Genomic DNA, 16,863 nt, shown 5'->3' on the forward strand with positions numbered 1-16,863 from the left:
TTTGATCATCAGTGTCTACACACAAAACCTTCTAGACTGCTCAGCCATCTCCAATCTTTAGATTTTCCTTGGCCATTGGCCTGCTGACCCACCTGAGGAACGGCTTGCTCCCCACCCCCAAAAGAAAAAGAGAATTCACTCCAATGCTTCAACATTCTAGCAGAAAGGTGCAATTCTGGCCAGAAGTAGAGAGTCAGTCCTTTAGTGTAAGAAAAACCATCTTATGAGCTTTGCTTATGCAGAGATGGGTAGAATCTCATCTAGGGAACAGGCTTCGACAAAAAGACATTATGGGTTGTTTTGGGGGGGCGGGGTTCTTGGTTTATTGAAAAGGAATGGGTATTTGTGGTGAGGGAAGTCTGGAGCCAGAAGAAAAGTTAAGATGGAGAGTCTAATGGAGAACATTCCATGATGACAGAACTGTTTCATATCTTTGCTATCCAATATGGTGACTATTAGCCACAAGTGGCTATTGAGCACTTTTACTTTAATTTTAATTCATTTCAATTTAAATAGTCACACATAGCCAGGCACAGTGGCTCACACCTGTAATCCCAGCACTGTGGGAGGCTGAGGCAGGCAGATCACTTGAGGTCAGGAGTTCGAGAACAACCTAGCCAACATGGTGAAACCCTGTCTCTACTAAAAACACACAAAAATTTAGCCGGGCACGGAGGTGCATACCTGTAATCCCAGCCACCTGGGAGTCTGAGGCAGGAGAATTGCTTGAACCCGGGGGATGGGGGTTTTAGTAAGTCGAGATCGTGCCACTGCACACCAGCCTGGGGGACAGAGTGAGACTCTGTCTAAAACAACAACAACACAAAAATCACACATATGGCTAGTGACTACTGTTTTGGACCATGCTGGTCTACAGCCTCAGCAAATCCAAGATGAAGCCTTAGAAACAGCCAGTGAGAAACTGCCTGCAGTAAGGATGGTGAAAAGACTTTGGCTTTCTGCCCTGTGTCGTGACAGTCTGCTCTATAGCATTGGGAATGGAAGGAGGAAGGAACATGAATGGAATACCTGGAGGGGAGAATCAGAGGCCTTGACAGGTCCTTTTAACCTTAGTATCCAAAAAGGTTGTGACTTAGACTAAGCCAATGAAAACAGAGGCTAGGCAGAGTTAGAAGTGGGCCCAGGAAGGACAATGAAAGTCTGATCTACAGGTAAATAGGGGCAAACTAGGTGAAGAATGAGGCTGGGCTTGTATTGCATGCTGTTAATATCTCTGAAGGACCAACGCCCACCTGCTGCAGTTCCACAGCAGAGTTTTGGAAGATGTAGTGGGGAGGGCGGGACTGCTGGAGACCCACACGGCAGAGGCCAGCTTCCCTGAACCCACTTTCGGGACAGAAACATTAATCCCCTGAGCGGTGGAAATAGGAGGTTACTCAACAGAGGTGACCCCTCCCTTCAGAAGCTGCCAAACATTGCCTTTGTCCCAGGAAGCCCTCCCCTGGAGTGCTCCAGTCTGTTCATTACCCCCACCCTCATCATCATCATCTTCCTCCTAGTATGGCCTGCATACTTACAGAGAGGAAATGAGCAAAATGACTTAACACCCACAGGATGAACTTGCAGCTACCATGGTTGCCTGATAAATTAGAAGGCAGATCAGTCTGAGCACCCACTCATAGTACCTGAGGCTTCAGAGTAGCACAGTGCAATGCAGGCCTTTCAGGTGCTCTCCAAGTGTCTGGACCAGGGGTCCCCAAACCCTGGGCCACAAACTGGGTCAGTGGCTGGTTAGGAACCAGGTCACACAGAAGGAGGTGAGTGGCAGGCAAGCAAGCCTTACCACCTGAGCTCCATCTCCTGTCAGATCAGCAGGGCATTCAATTCTCTTAGGAGCGTGAACCCTATTGTGAACTGCGTGTGGGAGGGATCTAGGTTGCATGCTCCCTATGAGAATCTAATGCCTGAGAATCTATCGCTATCTCCCATCACTCCCAGATGGGACCATCTAGTTGCAGGAAAACAAGCTCAGGGCTCCCACTGCTTCTACATTATGGTGAGTTGTATAATTATTTCACTATATATTTCAATGTAATAATAATAGCAATAAAGTTCACAATAAATGTAATGCACTTGAATCATCCTGAAACCATCCCCACCCCCAACCCTGGTCCAAGAAAAAAATCTTTTCCATGTAACCAGTCCCTGGTGCCAAAAGAGTTAGAGAATGAAAACGCCCTCCCTCAGCAGAAAGGTGGGCTATCTCCAACACAAAGGCCTTTGCTCCTCCTCCCACCTGTGAAATATCTTCGCTGGCTCTCTGCTTACAAGAGGCTAGTCTCAATGTGGGTACGCAGCTCCAGTTCCTCCTGAACCCCAGTGCTGAAAAACAGAGGGCTCAGCTCCCCAGGCTGCCAAATCTAGTACTCTCATGAACACTACATTGGCTTAATTATTTTAATTGAAAAAAAATAGGCGACTAATGATTACAGCTCTCTCAGCCAATACATAATGGAGCCATGAAGCTAAAAGAACTGAGGTCCACTGTGAGTTTTTAAAGCCTTGTTATTTCAGAATGACTCTCACGTTTGGGTTGGACCAGGGAGCTGCCACCCTTTGGGGAGGGATAGTTAACATAGTTGATGTCAATTCATTCCTTTTGCTTTCATGGAAAACCCACCCCATGGCTCTGCCCGAGTCACAAGTGTTCTGGAGTGCTTATGATTTCTTGCTCAAGAAAAATAATAGTCTTTTGCATAATTCTCAGAGCAAGCAACATGACTCTCCACCACATCTGGGAAAATTCCGAGATACACAATGCATAAGATGAATAGAGGTCCCAGCAAGCAAGCCGTGATAAGGAGGTGTGTGGCATTCCACGCCAGTCTCCTGCCTGTGAAGTGACATAAAAGCCCAGTTAGTGCTGCATTAACAGCTGTATTTTTCTTGTCTACGAATTCCAGTTGTATGAAAGTGGAACGCAACAAGGAAACCCCATGTCTGCCAATAATGGAAATTGTTTGAGATTTCTGAAGAATTGGGTGAACAAGAGGGGGTTGCACTGAGGTAGCTTTGAGAGTTCATGTCTTGCCTGAAGATTTGGATACAGACGTGTTGTTCTTAACTTAGCAGCCTCAAACAGGGATGAGAGGAAATTTTGTACTTAGATGGGACAGGGGAAGTGGGGAGCATATAGAATTTGAGGCTCTGGCCGGGCGTGGTTGCTCATGCCTTTAATCCCAGCACTTTGGGAGGCTGAGGCAGGTCAATCACCTGAGGTCAGGAGTTCAAGATCAGACTGACCAATGTGGTGAAACCCCGTCCCTACTAAAAATACAAAAATTAGCCAGGCATGGTGGTGGGCACCTGTAATCCCAGCTACTCGGGAGGCTGAGGCAGGAGAATCCGTTAAACCTGGGAGGCAGAGGTTGCAGTGAGCTGAGATTGTGCCACTGCACTCCAGCCTTGGTGACAGAACAAGACTCCATCAAAAAAAAAAAAAAATTTTTTTTTTGAGGATCTGTGGAGATTAGAATTGGAACATGAGGGCAGATAAAAGACACAGAATTTGGCCAGCCCAGTATAAGAACCTCCTGTTAGGTTCTTTCCATCTCTGGCCAATTACTACCGCATCCTGAGTTCTGCCCAAAAGACTTTGGAAGGCCAGAGCAGAGACACATTAGTAAGAAGCTTCTACCTCTGAATCGAGGCACCTTCCACAGGGAGCCTCTCAATTGTCCTTCCACTTGCTGCTCTCTCACCTTCTAGATCTCAGGTTGTTGGGGGAGTGGTGGGGACGTGGGGCATGGACCCTCATGACCATCCATGAGGTGGGCTTAGTATATAGCATTATGTCTAGTCTTATAGATGAGGACATTGGGGCTTAAAAAAATGCAAATGCCTGAGGCTGTGATCTACCAAACGGCAGAGGCAGAATGCAGACCCAGCCTCTCAAAGCCATGCTCGGTGTCCTTCATAACCTGCCACCTCCTCTACAGATGAGCTCGGCTCTGACCTTCAGCTTGCCCTTTTGGCCCCTACCTTGCTTTGCCCTTCGACGTATCCATCTGGCTCCCAATAGCCTGCTTGTCTTAGCCTCCAGTGTCCACCCACACCCCTGCCTCTGCTTGCAGTACTACTTGGGAAAGGCGGTTGCTAGTGTCCCCTGTTTCCAAACTCCTGACAATCTATCTGCCTGGTTTCTGACCTCAACTTCGGCCCACTCCAGGTCTGACCGTGTTGGGTTTTGGCTGTTTCTGTGCTTTAAGGTCATGTTTGCTAGAGGACTGCCCATGAAGCTGGGCCGTGTTTGGTGGGAGCTGTGCCAGACAGCAGGTCATCAGGCAATGACCACTCCAAGATGCCGGGCCAGACAGGAGAAGCAAAGTCAGAAGCTAGGGAGTGGAGCCAAAGGTGCATCAGGGGCAGGAACCCATGCATAGGTCTGCAGGGTGTCAGCCAAGGAAACATGCCAGGCAAAGGCAGATGAAATGGGGGGTTCTGGAGGTCATTCCATGAGCTCTGGACATCTACTATGGAGTATTCTGTGAAAACATGGCTGAGCATCTTTTACTAGTATTTCAACCATGTCACCCTGGGTGAGGAATTGGGAGCCCAGATGCAGATCAAGAGAGAGAAGCAGGATAGAGTGGTACAGATGGTTATAGTCACAGTTCCATGGGAAGAACAGAGCGCACTATGTGGGATTGTCCCTGGTTGACTGCTCCTTGGCCTTGGGGCAATTAGGACTGGTATTTATTGACCTGGGAGTGTGAGAGCCCAATAAGTGAGGCCATGTAGGGGTGTGGATTTAACTGGCTACTCAAAAAGGGGAACTAATCAGCCTCTGGCCAGTGTGCTTCAAAACTGGGTCAAGGTAGCATCAATAAAAGCTATATTACAAATGGGTTGTGATAGACTCCTAAAGAGAGTGTTTTAGCTTTTTAAAATATATATGTTTTTGTATTTTTTATTTTATGCATATATGTGTGTGTGTGTATATATATATACACATATATATATATATTTTTAGACAGTGTCTCACTCTGTCACCCAGATTGGAGTGCAAAGGCACGATCTCGGCTCACTGCAACTTCCGCCTCCTGGGTATAAGCAATTCTCCTGCCTTAGTCTCCTGAGTAGCTTGGATTACAGGCACCCGCCACCACGCTTGGCTAATTTTTGTAATTTTACTAGAGATGGGATTTCACCATGTTGGCCAGGCTGGTCTCGAACTCCTGACCTCAGGTGATCTGCCCGCTTCAGCCTCTCAAAGTGCTGGGAGTACAGGCATGAGCCAACGTGTCCAACCTAGTTATATTTTTAATTACAAAAGTAGTATATAGAAGTTGAAAATTCAATAATACAGTGAAAACTGATTTTACAAATGACTCTGTGACTCAACATCACAGGGGAAACTGCTATTCATAGATAAATATACATTTTTTCAGAACATTGGCTATGCTGATAGGAAATGTGTATTCATGAACATTTATGCATATACATATTGTTTTACAGTTTATAATACAGATAAAAAATCATATCATATATGGCATAATTCCTTTTTTTAACTCAATAATAAATTATGGGCCTTCTGCCACATTAATACCTACAGACTGACATCATTCTCTTTTAAGGGCTGCATAATATTCCATGGTTTGTCTCATTTTACTATTAATTAATATTTATGTTGCCTTCAGATTTTTACTATTACATTAACTAAGTAAACACTGTACACACTTGCATGACTTTTCTGGGGAATAAGTTCCTCTAAGTGAAATTTCTGGATCAAAATTTGTATGCATTTGAAATTGTATTAGTAACTGTTCAATTTCTCTCTAAAAAGATTATACCAATTTATGTTCCCACAGCAGTTTATGACTAGACATTAGACATTATTGATCTTTATTTTTCCAATCTAATTGCTGGAAAATGTGACTCTGTTTTAATTTGTATATATCTGATCACTAGGGAGGTAGGTAGGTCTTCTAAAATGTTATCTGTTTGAATAGCCTCACCTATAAATTAACTCTTCTGGTCTTTTTCCATTTTAAAACTTTATTCTTTGTATATTAAGAATATTAACTCTTGTCCATGTCAATTATAAATATTTTTATTAGCCTATCATTTGCTTTTTGTTTTGTCTATAGTGTTTTGTTCTGTATAAAAACTTTTCTGTTTTAGGGCCGGGCGCGGTGGCTCAAGCCTGTAATCCCAGCACTTTGGGAGGCCAAGACGGGTGGATCACGAGGTCAGGAGATCGAGACCATCCTGGTGAACACAGTGAAACCCCGTCTCTACTAAAACTACAAAAAACTAGCCGGGCGAGGTGGCGGGCGCCTGTAGTCCCAGCTACTCGGGAGGCTGAGGCAGGAGAATGGCGTGAACCCGGGAGGCGGAGCTTGCAGTGAGCTGATGAGCTGAGATCAGGCCACTGCACTCCAACCTGGGCGACAGAGCGAGACTCCGTCTCAAAAAAAAAAAAAAAAAAAAAAAAAACTTTTCTGTTTTAGATAATAAAATCTGTCAGTATTTTCTTTCATGGTCTCCAGGTTTCCTGTCTTGTTTAGGAAGGTCTTCCCGATAGGGTAAATTTTTCAGGGGAGTGGGCTGGGAGAGACGATATTCCCAGCAATGATGTGATACTGATGAGGCTGAGGCTGCTGGGGGGCTGGGCAGAGGTGTTGCCACTGCAAGTCCCTGTTAAGTGGCTCTTAACTTTTTGTGTGCCATATATTTCTCTGAGATTCTGATAAAAGCTATGGACCCCAGACACAATTTCGACTACGATTTCAGAGGTTTTACAGACCACTTGAAGTTTATCACAGATCCCTGCTTATCTTCATCTGGTTAAGAACCCTCCCTATTGCATTGGGAAATATCCACTCTAGGAAAACATTCCAAATGATTTCTGCTGTCGAATATGGACCCTCAATTGACTCCTCCAGTAAATTTCACCTGGGAAGCTGAGTATTCTAAGGCAGCCTCTTTCTGTAACCCATTTGCCATCCTGGAAATTCATGACTCCTCCTGGCCCTGAATATAAGGACGAGTGTCATCCTAGCTTGGGACCAGCATTCTCAGCCCTTCGCAGTAGAGCAGCCTTTTTCAATGCACCCATGCATTCCCTACAGTCGCTCTGACTTCACTGGATTTCAGATCTGGGGAGATAACAGCTGAGGCTCGGAGATGGAGGTGGGTATGGGATTGTGGGGAGGGATGCTAAGGGCGGCAAGACACCATCAAGAAGATTAGAATCTGCCCGCCTTTGAAGAGCCCATGAAGAAGGACATTAAATTTAGCAGCAGTCTTACAAAGGCTCTGTTCTTGAGTCTGTCTGTTGAGTCCTGTCTGTTGAGATTTTGCCCTTTGCATATGTCCTACGATGCTATTATCTCTTGGAGATCTAAGTTGGAGTATCTTTTTCTTGTTTCATTTTCAGGAAATCTTTAATTTCAGCTTACATTCTCTATCAACACATTTCTTCAAAGGTTAGTCTTTCTAAAACCACAAAATGCTGGTTGCCTACAACCTAGTTGCTCCTCCTTCATCCGTTGGTCCGTGTCTGTATTCTCTCTTCATTGTCTGCCACAGTCAGCATTCTCCACGCTCTGAAGATGGAAGGGGAATTTTAAATTTCTTTTGGTGGAAAAGTTACTTTCAACTTCAAAGATAAATGAGTTAATTTCTTCACCATATATAAGTGCCTGGTGATTCCTGCGCAACACAATGAAACATTCTCCCCTGTACCTCCTCAAAATAAACACACACATTTTACATAAGACTACAGTAACCTAAGAAGAGAGCCTCCTTAACATTTTATACTATATTGTGTAAGCCAAGGGGCAAATCTGGCTAAAGTAGGTAGTAGTTTTAGTGGTACAGATTCCGAAGCCCAGCCTGGACTTTGGATTAGATGCTTTGAGGGTAAGCCCTGAGAGTCCTTACGCCCAGCCTAACTTCTTCGGTGGTTTGCTGTATGTAGCCAGCCCGGCACAGGTATGAAAACTGGGATAGTTTACAATGACAAAGAGTAAGAGTATATTATATAATCATGCAAAGTAAAAGAAGCAGAGAAAGCCTCTTTTCCTTGAAATTGGGGAACAATTTATGGAAGAATGAGTATTTCAGACCAGCCTGAGTGAAGAGAGCTCATGAAGGAGCAGGTGTTGTCGGCAGCAATGGAGCCAGGGTGAGAGTCAGAAGCAGGCATGGAAAAAAGGGGAATTATACGGATATCCTGGGAGAAATGAAGAGGCCAGGCTGGCTTGCTTCAGGCTTTGTGATCCTTCACGCTTCCGGGATTCCCCACCTTTGATGAGAAAGTGCTTTCATCCTCAGAGCCATGTAATTGGACAGAGGGAAAGTGTGCATTGATAGCAATAAATTTCCCAAGCAGACCAGACAGGGTCTCCCTGGCTGGAAATCCCTACATGGAGCTATACCTTGTGCCTGAGCAACCCACCACCAGGGTCTCCAAGGCCACTCAACCCTTGTTGCACATTAGAATCACCTGGACCCTTTTTAAAAGTACCAATGCCCAGGTCCCTTCCCCAATATTCTGATTTGCTAGGTCTGGGGTGGGGCTCCAGCACAGATTTTTTGTTTTGTTTTGTTTTTGAGATGGAGTCTCGCTCTGTCACCCAGGTTGGAGTGCAGTGGCGCGATCTTGGCTCACTGCAAGCTCTGCCTCCCGGGTTCACGCCATTCTTCTCCCTCAGCCTCCCTAGTAGCGGGGACTACAGGCACCCACCACCACGTCCGGCTAACTTTTTGTATTTTTAGTAGAGACGGGGTTTTACCATGTTAGCCAGGATGGTCTAGATCTCCTGACCTCATGATCCACCCGCCTCGGCCTCCCAAAGTGCTGGGATTACAGGCGTGAGCCACGGCACCCGGTCCCAGCATAGGTATTTTTTGAAGTCCCCAGGTGATTCTAATGTGCTGCCACAGTTGAGAACTACTGACCTGGCCAGTTGGAACCAACTAGCTGGGAAATTGTTGTTGACTTTGAGCCTCAATTTCCTCATCTGTTCTGGGGAATGTTGCCGAGGTGATGTTGAGGGTCTCCAGGACCTCCCTTCTGTCCTCTTCTCTTCGCAGGCATCTGGTTCTCTCTCCCAGCCTCTCTACTGCTCCCTGTGGTGTTTCGCTGCCATCTTTTTTCCCCTTCGTATCTTATCTGCTATGCTTTGGTTCCTGTGAGCCCAGATCTCTGCTAAGTGACAAAGACTGCTAATTGCTTAATCAGATAAACTAATTGCTGTTAACACTACCTGACTGAATCATTCCCTTGCAAGTAAAACGCTACCTTGAGCCACTAAGATTGTGCTCCCCAAGGAGTGAAGAGCAGTCTCTACAATGTGATTTTCAGGCAGGGCTGATAGTGAATACCAGGGCCTTGCAGTTCCTCCAGGCCTACCACAGAGGGGCCATATCTTTGGACAGAGAAAGTGTAGACAGAGAAAACAGCAGAGCCCCGACCTTACTGGCTATTTGAAACTGGGCCATTACTTGGTTTCTCTGTTGTTTAGGGGGTGGCAACACTTACCTTCCAGAATTATTATTAAGGGCCCATAAAAGGATGTGGCATGTCGTAGGTGTTCTATAAATATTAGTCTCCATTTTCCTTCCAAAGCCCAGATTCAAATACAGCTTTCGATAGCTACATCTCACTTTTAACACCCAGAGTTTAACTCTGTAGTTAAGCCATGTCTCTCTCATCCTGCACTTGGGCAATTTTTTTTTTTTCAATTGTTTTTTTTTTTTTTGAGACAGAGTTTCGCTCTTTATTGCCCAGGCTGGAGTGCAATGGCACAATCTTGGCTCACTGCAACCTCCACCTCCCTGGTTCAACCTGTTCTCCTGCCTTAGCCTCCCAAGTAATTGGGATTACAGATGCCCACCACCATGCCTGGCTAATTTTTGTATTTTTGGTAGAGATGAGGTTTCACCATGTTGGCCAGGCTAGTCTCGTATTCCTGATCTTAGGTGATGTGCCCACCTCAGCCTCCCAAAATGCTGGGATTACAGGCATGAACCACCATGCCCTGCTTCAGTTATTTTTTCTTGTGGTGAATTAACACATGACATGAACTTCACTAGCTTAACCATTTTTAAGTGTATGGTTCGTAATATTAAGCACATTCAGATCATTATACAACCATCACTTCCACATTGTATTATCCAGTTCCAGAACTCTTCATTCTGCAAAACTGAAACTCAATTAAATAATACCCCTGCATTCCCTCCTCCCCTCAGCCCCTGGCAACCAATATTCCACTTTCTGTCTCTATGATTTTGACTACTCCAGGTACCTCATATAAGTGAAATCATGGTGCAGTTAATTTTTTAGATCTAAAGATTGAATTTTATATTTTTTCCTGTTAAATTCTCTCTTGCTACTTTTTTTTCCCCAGCCTTACAGCATTTCCTGAGCTTCTGGATCCTGATTTTATTGTCTGACATGGTAGCTACCCTTCCCAGGTCTGTGCCATCAGCAGAGATAGACAGAGGGCTCTCGATGTCTTCACTCAAATCATAAGTAACATTTTCGACAGAAAAGGGCAAGAGACAAAACCCTTCTGCACCCTGAGCTTCCAACATGAGGCTGACAAATTAAGCAAACCTCTGTAGTTTTAATATTAGTTTCAAACTAACGAAACTGTATTATCATTCAGTTCACAATTCTTAATTCTCCACTGCCACTTTCTGCAGCAGAAACTAGTTTCCTATCCCAACATCCATTCTTCTCTTCCTCCTTAGTAACAGAACTCTAATTTTTAGCTGCTGTGATCCCAGCTTCTCTTGAAACTAGAGATGGTCGTGTGCCTCATTCTGGTCAATAAGTTGTAAATAGAATTCTTTTGTGGAACTTCAGGCAAATCTCCCTAATAGTAACTGACTCAGCTAAGGGGTAGATAGCCCTGCCTCCTTCCTGGTGCTTGAATGTGGATGTAATGGCTGAGCCTCCAGCAGCCATCTTGAATCGTGAGGTGACCTTGAGGATGAAGGATAAAGGAACCTGGTCTTTACCGACCATGGGACCATATCATAGCAGCCTAGGATTGCCTATTGCCAGATTTTCTTACAGGAGAAATAAACTTTCAAATTGTTTAAGCTTTTGAATCTAATTTTAATGAATGATGAAAATAATGAACACTTTGTTTAAAATCCAAACACTCTGTCTTTCTCTGAAAGAAGACAGGGAGAAACAAAAACGAGAGAAAGAGAGACAGAAAAAAAGAAAGATAAAAAGATAAAGGAAGAGGAAGGAGGGAAGAAAGGAAGGAGGGAAGGAAGGAAACGGAGGGAATGAAGGAAGGCAGGGGAAAGAGACTTTGAGTTTTCTGATGCAAATCTGGAATTCCTCCCATATCTGGAAGAGTTCTGTGCATCTACAGCCTCTCCAACCTTTGAAAAAGAGTTTGGGAGGTCATTAGGAAAGGGAGAAAAACAAAAAGGGAAATTTGTCAGCCTGGGTTTGAGTAGACCTCCTGACGTGAAGAGCTAGAGAAGCCTCTCTTTGGAGACCTAGGCCATTTCTAACAGTTTCCTTTGAAATCACTAATTATGTTCTAAAAAAGAAGGCGTCATTGGAGCCAGAACCAGCAGCCAATTACCCACGAGAAATCACTCACTGTGTGGGCTGCCTTTTCTCTCTGTTCGCATAATTTTAAAATGCAATTTCTAGAATCATGCTAAATACTTGTAAACAGAGATTGGTTTAATTGCAAGGAGAAACAATTTCAGGGGATAAAAAGGAGTTGTTTCTCCTTGTTTTATGGATAATAGAGCAATCCGCTTTAGGTCAGACTTAGAGATGTACTTAGTCCATCTATCTCCTCACCCAAAGTCAGGTCCCTCTGCAAATCTGGTGAGAGGAACAGACTTCAGGAGAAGGTAGAGGTTGAGGCTGCTATGGGGTAGTGGAAAGAGCATAGCATTTGGCTTAGAAGACCTGGGTTCATAGTCCCAGCTCTGGCAGTTTCTAGATTGCTTCTATTATAATATTATAATAGCAAGTCACTTAGCCTTCCTGAGCCTCAGTTTTCTCATCTGAAAAGTGGGACTGCCACACAGGGTGGGAGGATTAAGGGGTAATGTACACTTGTGAAAACTATAAAGTATGCTAATGGAATGTGAACTCCGTGAAAGTAGTGTCTCAGCTGCCTGCCGCCTTTCCTGTGTTCTGGATGGTGCCTGTAAGATTGTATCCATTATTTTGTATCAATCAAAACTGCCACATAATGAAAACTACAGAGTGGCAGGGGCCTACCACCACCCACATTTTTTCTCACAGTTCTGTGGGGTCTGGGTGATCTAGGCTGGGCCTAGCTGATCACCACCGGGCTGGTTCAGCTGGAGCAACTTAGCCAGAAAACCATGCTTCTCTCAAGACTAAGGGCTAGCTGGGGCTCATCCTTGTCATGGTGATGGCAGAAAGGCAAGAAGCAGCAAGGCCAGCATGTCTGTGCTATGTTTACTAATATCCCATCAGTCAAAGATGGAAGACATGTGGCTGGGGCTAGGGATGGGAATTTCATTCTGCCCACACAACGGGAAGACACTGAAAAGTTACATGGCAAAGGGTGTGAAGAATTGGGCCATTAATGCTGTCTACCACAAACTGCAAGCAGCATACACATGGGTATTGAATGAATGAATGTTTTCCAAATGAATGAAGACAAATTGAAGACAGCTGAGGCTTGTAAAGCAAGTTCTCACCTTGGGCATCAAGGCTCTCTGTCTTCCGATGCCTGCAATCCTTTAACCAACGGAAGAGGGATTGGGGAAAAAAGTTACTACAATCGGACAGAGCCATGTAGTAAAAATAAATGAGTCTCCAGTCTTGCCCTGTGAGCCCTGCCCAGCACCTAGAATCTTCAGCTCACTCTTAACTAACTGTTGCTGAGATTACAGTTGATCTCTAAGGCGTTACCTCAAGATGTTGAGTCCATTTAAGAACTGGAGGGACAACCAAGGTGGGAAAATATGTTTGTCTTCTGTAATCACAGGGAATCGTTTGATTGCTTCTTGAGTTGAAATTAAGACAATAAGTCACTTAAAATTATAACAATAACCCAAAGAGCCAAACACTGAAATTATTAATGGTGGCTCCATTTGACGAATTAGATTAGGGATAAGGTAGATGAAGAAGGTATTTTCTTTATATTTTATAACTTCCTGGGCTATTGGGAAAAAACTGTTTAACTATGTGCATGTTATTTTTATAATACGTTTTTGAAAAGGTTTAAAGATGCAGGCTGTGAAACTCCCTTCTTGTATGTGCTTTCAAACCCTAGAGGAATGAAGCTTTGTAGGCGGGATGACAGGCGTTGGCTATAGGAGGGAGGCCAGAGGCCTTGCCCAGAACCATCTCAAATCCTACCCTGTGGACGGCAGCTTGCCTGCTCTACTCACAAGGCCTCCATCTAAAAAAAGAAAAGGAAAGCAATCCCCCCTTCCTCATAATAACACACAGAAGAGAGCATGAATGAAATTAACATTCTTGTCTGCTCACCCAGAATAAAATGTCACTGGGTGAGTAAGAAAGCGATTACTTCCAAGGCTGAATGAGCAAACTCTTTAGGCAGATGGGGAAGTCTTGTTGTACTCTTGATTTTGGGGTTATTTCCCTTGTCTTTCCATTTCTTCCTGCCTCCTCCAGGCTTCCTGTGGACCCGGGTTTGCATAAAAAGTGTGTTTGGGGGCGCATATCCTGGGAAGGCACTGGCCTCTTTTTAGCATTTGCAATTTGGTTTTTAAATGTTGCTGTATAGCAGGAAGGCACATTAAGAAAAAGCATGTGAGTTAAGATGGATTTTTTTTTGGAAAATGCTGTTTGCAGCTCTCATCTGAGTAAGGCTTGGGTAGCTCTGTTCTCAGAGTTTATTTCTGGTGCAGAATGATACAGGTGGAGAACGACCTGCCCGCAGTTTTACATTGCATAATGGCTGGATGGGGTCCTTTAGCTGCTGAATTGCTCTCTTATATCACAGCTGATCAGAAATCTGGTGGTTTTCTCTGGGGAAGAGTCTCAGCCCAGCCATCTCTGAAATGATGAGAGGGGAACAGATTCTGGAATTCCCGAGTTCCTTATTTATTGCTGAGACCAAAAGGTCTGTGTGTGGTTGCAACTCGTGTGTGTGTGTGTGTGTGTGTGTGTGCTTACTTACGGTGTGTGCTGAGGTGGGGGCACTTGGGAGGAGAAAATCTCGGAGCAAAAGGACTTTTCCAAAGAAGAACATCATCTACCTTGTGCTACTGTCATTTTGGCCACAGAGAGCAGAACAAACCATAAAAATCAAAGCTCCAGTCCCCCATAAGCTAAGACAAATGACCACATGCCTCAAAGTCACTCCAACCTTGAAACTCACAGCTTGGAAAAGTCTTCCTGTAGCATGGTAACAAGTCATCCAGACTAAAGTTGGTGACGACCCAGCAAGGACCTGCCCTCACAGATGCAGGAACTGGGAATGAGAAGAGGGTTTTGCTTCAGCCTGGATCACAGGCTCCCTGGTTCTCTCCTCTCCCTGTCTTCCTCTTGTCTTACTTTGCAGAGATTTTCAGTCTATTGCAGCATCTCCCCATTAAAGTAAATAGTGCTTTCCCGGGAGCACATCTTCGATATTTCTGCAATTGTGCCATAGCCAGCTAATGTGTAATGCTGTAGTTTAATAGTCTATTAAAACACAGCGCTGCACATTAAAATCTCTACTGTATCACTGCAGATCTACTTAACAAAGGCGAGGTCCCCAGAAAGCACTATTCACTTGCCGAGAGTTGCTGCAACAGAGCAGGAGAAGTCTCTTATGGCGGAAAAATTTAAAGGGGAAATGGGATAGTAAAGGGGACCTCCCTGTGTCTCCCATGGCCAAAGAGAGCAGCCCCTTTGCCTGTCTGAAAGGACCAAAATCTGCTGGTGCTATGGATTGCATCTGGAAATTCTTGGAGTTTAATAACAAATCTCTGTAGATCAAATCTCATTACTCAGATCTTTATTTGGAAGCACTTCAGTTTCCTCTCTCTCCCTCTCAGAGAGAGACAGAGTTCAGGAAAGCTGCCCCCAGCCTGGAAAATGCACCACGGCTCCTCCCTCTAGAACAATTGCCAGGGCGGAGGAGGAATTCTTCAAACAGCTGTAAATCCTCCCACCAACATCTTCCTCCTTTAGAAAGTACAACATATCCCCACATCAAAGCCTCCCTTCAGCTGCCAAGAGAAAGAATCAATAGTGTAACAGAAAGGAAGCAACGTGAATGCAGGGTGTGTGGTGTAAACACCTCTACTGCAGATAACCCAAATATCACCTTAGAAACACGAGAATAAAACTCCTGGTGCTGAGGCTTCTGATGGGCCCTGCAAGTGAGCAGTCAAAATACCAGTAGCAGTTTGCCGCAGAGTCAGGTCCAGGAGAGAAGAATAGGGAAGACAGCAAGACAAGGATGGGACTTTGCAGGTGGGATGGTCAGAATCAAAGGCAAAGAAAAAGTAGGTGAGTCGAGAAATAAGGTTCAAAAAAGTAGAAGAGAGACACTCACTGGAATGAGCATCAGAAGCTCTGGCAATGGCCATGCTGCCATTCGATGACTTTAGGATGGGTCAGGTCAGTAACCTGGACATCCTCATCCACTAGCGAATGCAGGCCCTCTCAGTTTTCCCCCAGTTCTAGTGATTCCATGAACTCCGAGCAAACCTACACAGTGGTTGTGCATGTGTGTAGGGGTACACATCTTTAATCATCTTAGTGTTTAAGCTCTCAATGTCATTTGATAATTGTTTAATTTGTTGAGTCACTATGATGCCTACAGTGTTTCCGTGTCATAGAGTCAGAGCTTGTTGGAATTCGTTGTGGACTTGTATTTTCCAAGCAAAGCCCTGAGTTATCTCAATTTGGTCATTTCAACTAGGAATTTAAGTGACCAGTTTAGGAGTATCTGTTCCTGGCTTCCTGGATGATGAACATGTGGCCACCTTCTTCCAGAGACCACGAAGAAAGCAGCCGTGGCCCGGCGCCTCCTGACTCTCACACCGAGAGTGCAGTGGCCCCAGTGCTTTTCTGCCCATGGAAGAAACAGAGGGTGTGGCCACGGTTGTTAATTTTAGTCGTTTTCTCTTCTAACCGTTCCCCAAAAGTGCCAGTTGGGGCAGGGAGTGTAAATACATGGTTCTTTATCAATGTCCAGCTCTTCTTGGATCTGTTCACATAACTGACATGCATTTTGTGAACTAACTTCCCGCCTGGCTCCCTCTTATCCTTCCAGTAGCTCACCTCCCCCATGTCACCACGTCCTCACCTACTGAACTTAAATTTAATCTAAATTGAAATCTTACTGTCATGACACATTTGGAGTTGCCTGGGATCCTATTTGGGGCAAATTGGACACAAAACATGCATAAATGAACAGATAATTCCCTGACCTTTCTCCCCTAGTTGTAGGTACAGGTGTGTCTAGGAGTAGGGAAGTAACGGAAGATGGCAAAAACAGATCTGCCTTGGTGACTTGGGGTAGAAATGGGGGGGGTGAAGCTTTGACTTGACATTTAAGTGGAATGGGGTAACAGCGAAAAGAAGCGTGAGGCCTTCAGCATGTCTGAAAGCAGACTTGTATGAGGAGAAGCAAATAACTACAGGGACAATGTGATTTCTGAAGTGATGGGTAATGTTTCTCTTTAGTTTTCAATTTAATATTGAGGCACCGAGTATCTAGTCAGGAAGACCCTGTCAGGGAAGGGCCAAACCTTTACTGAGTCCTCCATTGGGCTGGTGGCTGGCTTTCATATGCATTATCTCGTTGAGTCCTTGCAATGACCCTTCCACAGGGATTATTCAGATTTTATAGGTGAAGAAACTGAGGCAGAAATGGGTTTAAGTCAGGGGTCTCCAACCCCAGGGCCAGA

Source organism: Macaca mulatta, chromosome 5 (assembly GCF_049350105.2).
Source record: "Macaca mulatta isolate MMU2019108-1 chromosome 5, T2T-MMU8v2.0, whole genome shotgun sequence".
NCBI classification, from domain to species: domain Eukaryota; kingdom Metazoa; phylum Chordata; class Mammalia; order Primates; family Cercopithecidae; genus Macaca; species Macaca mulatta.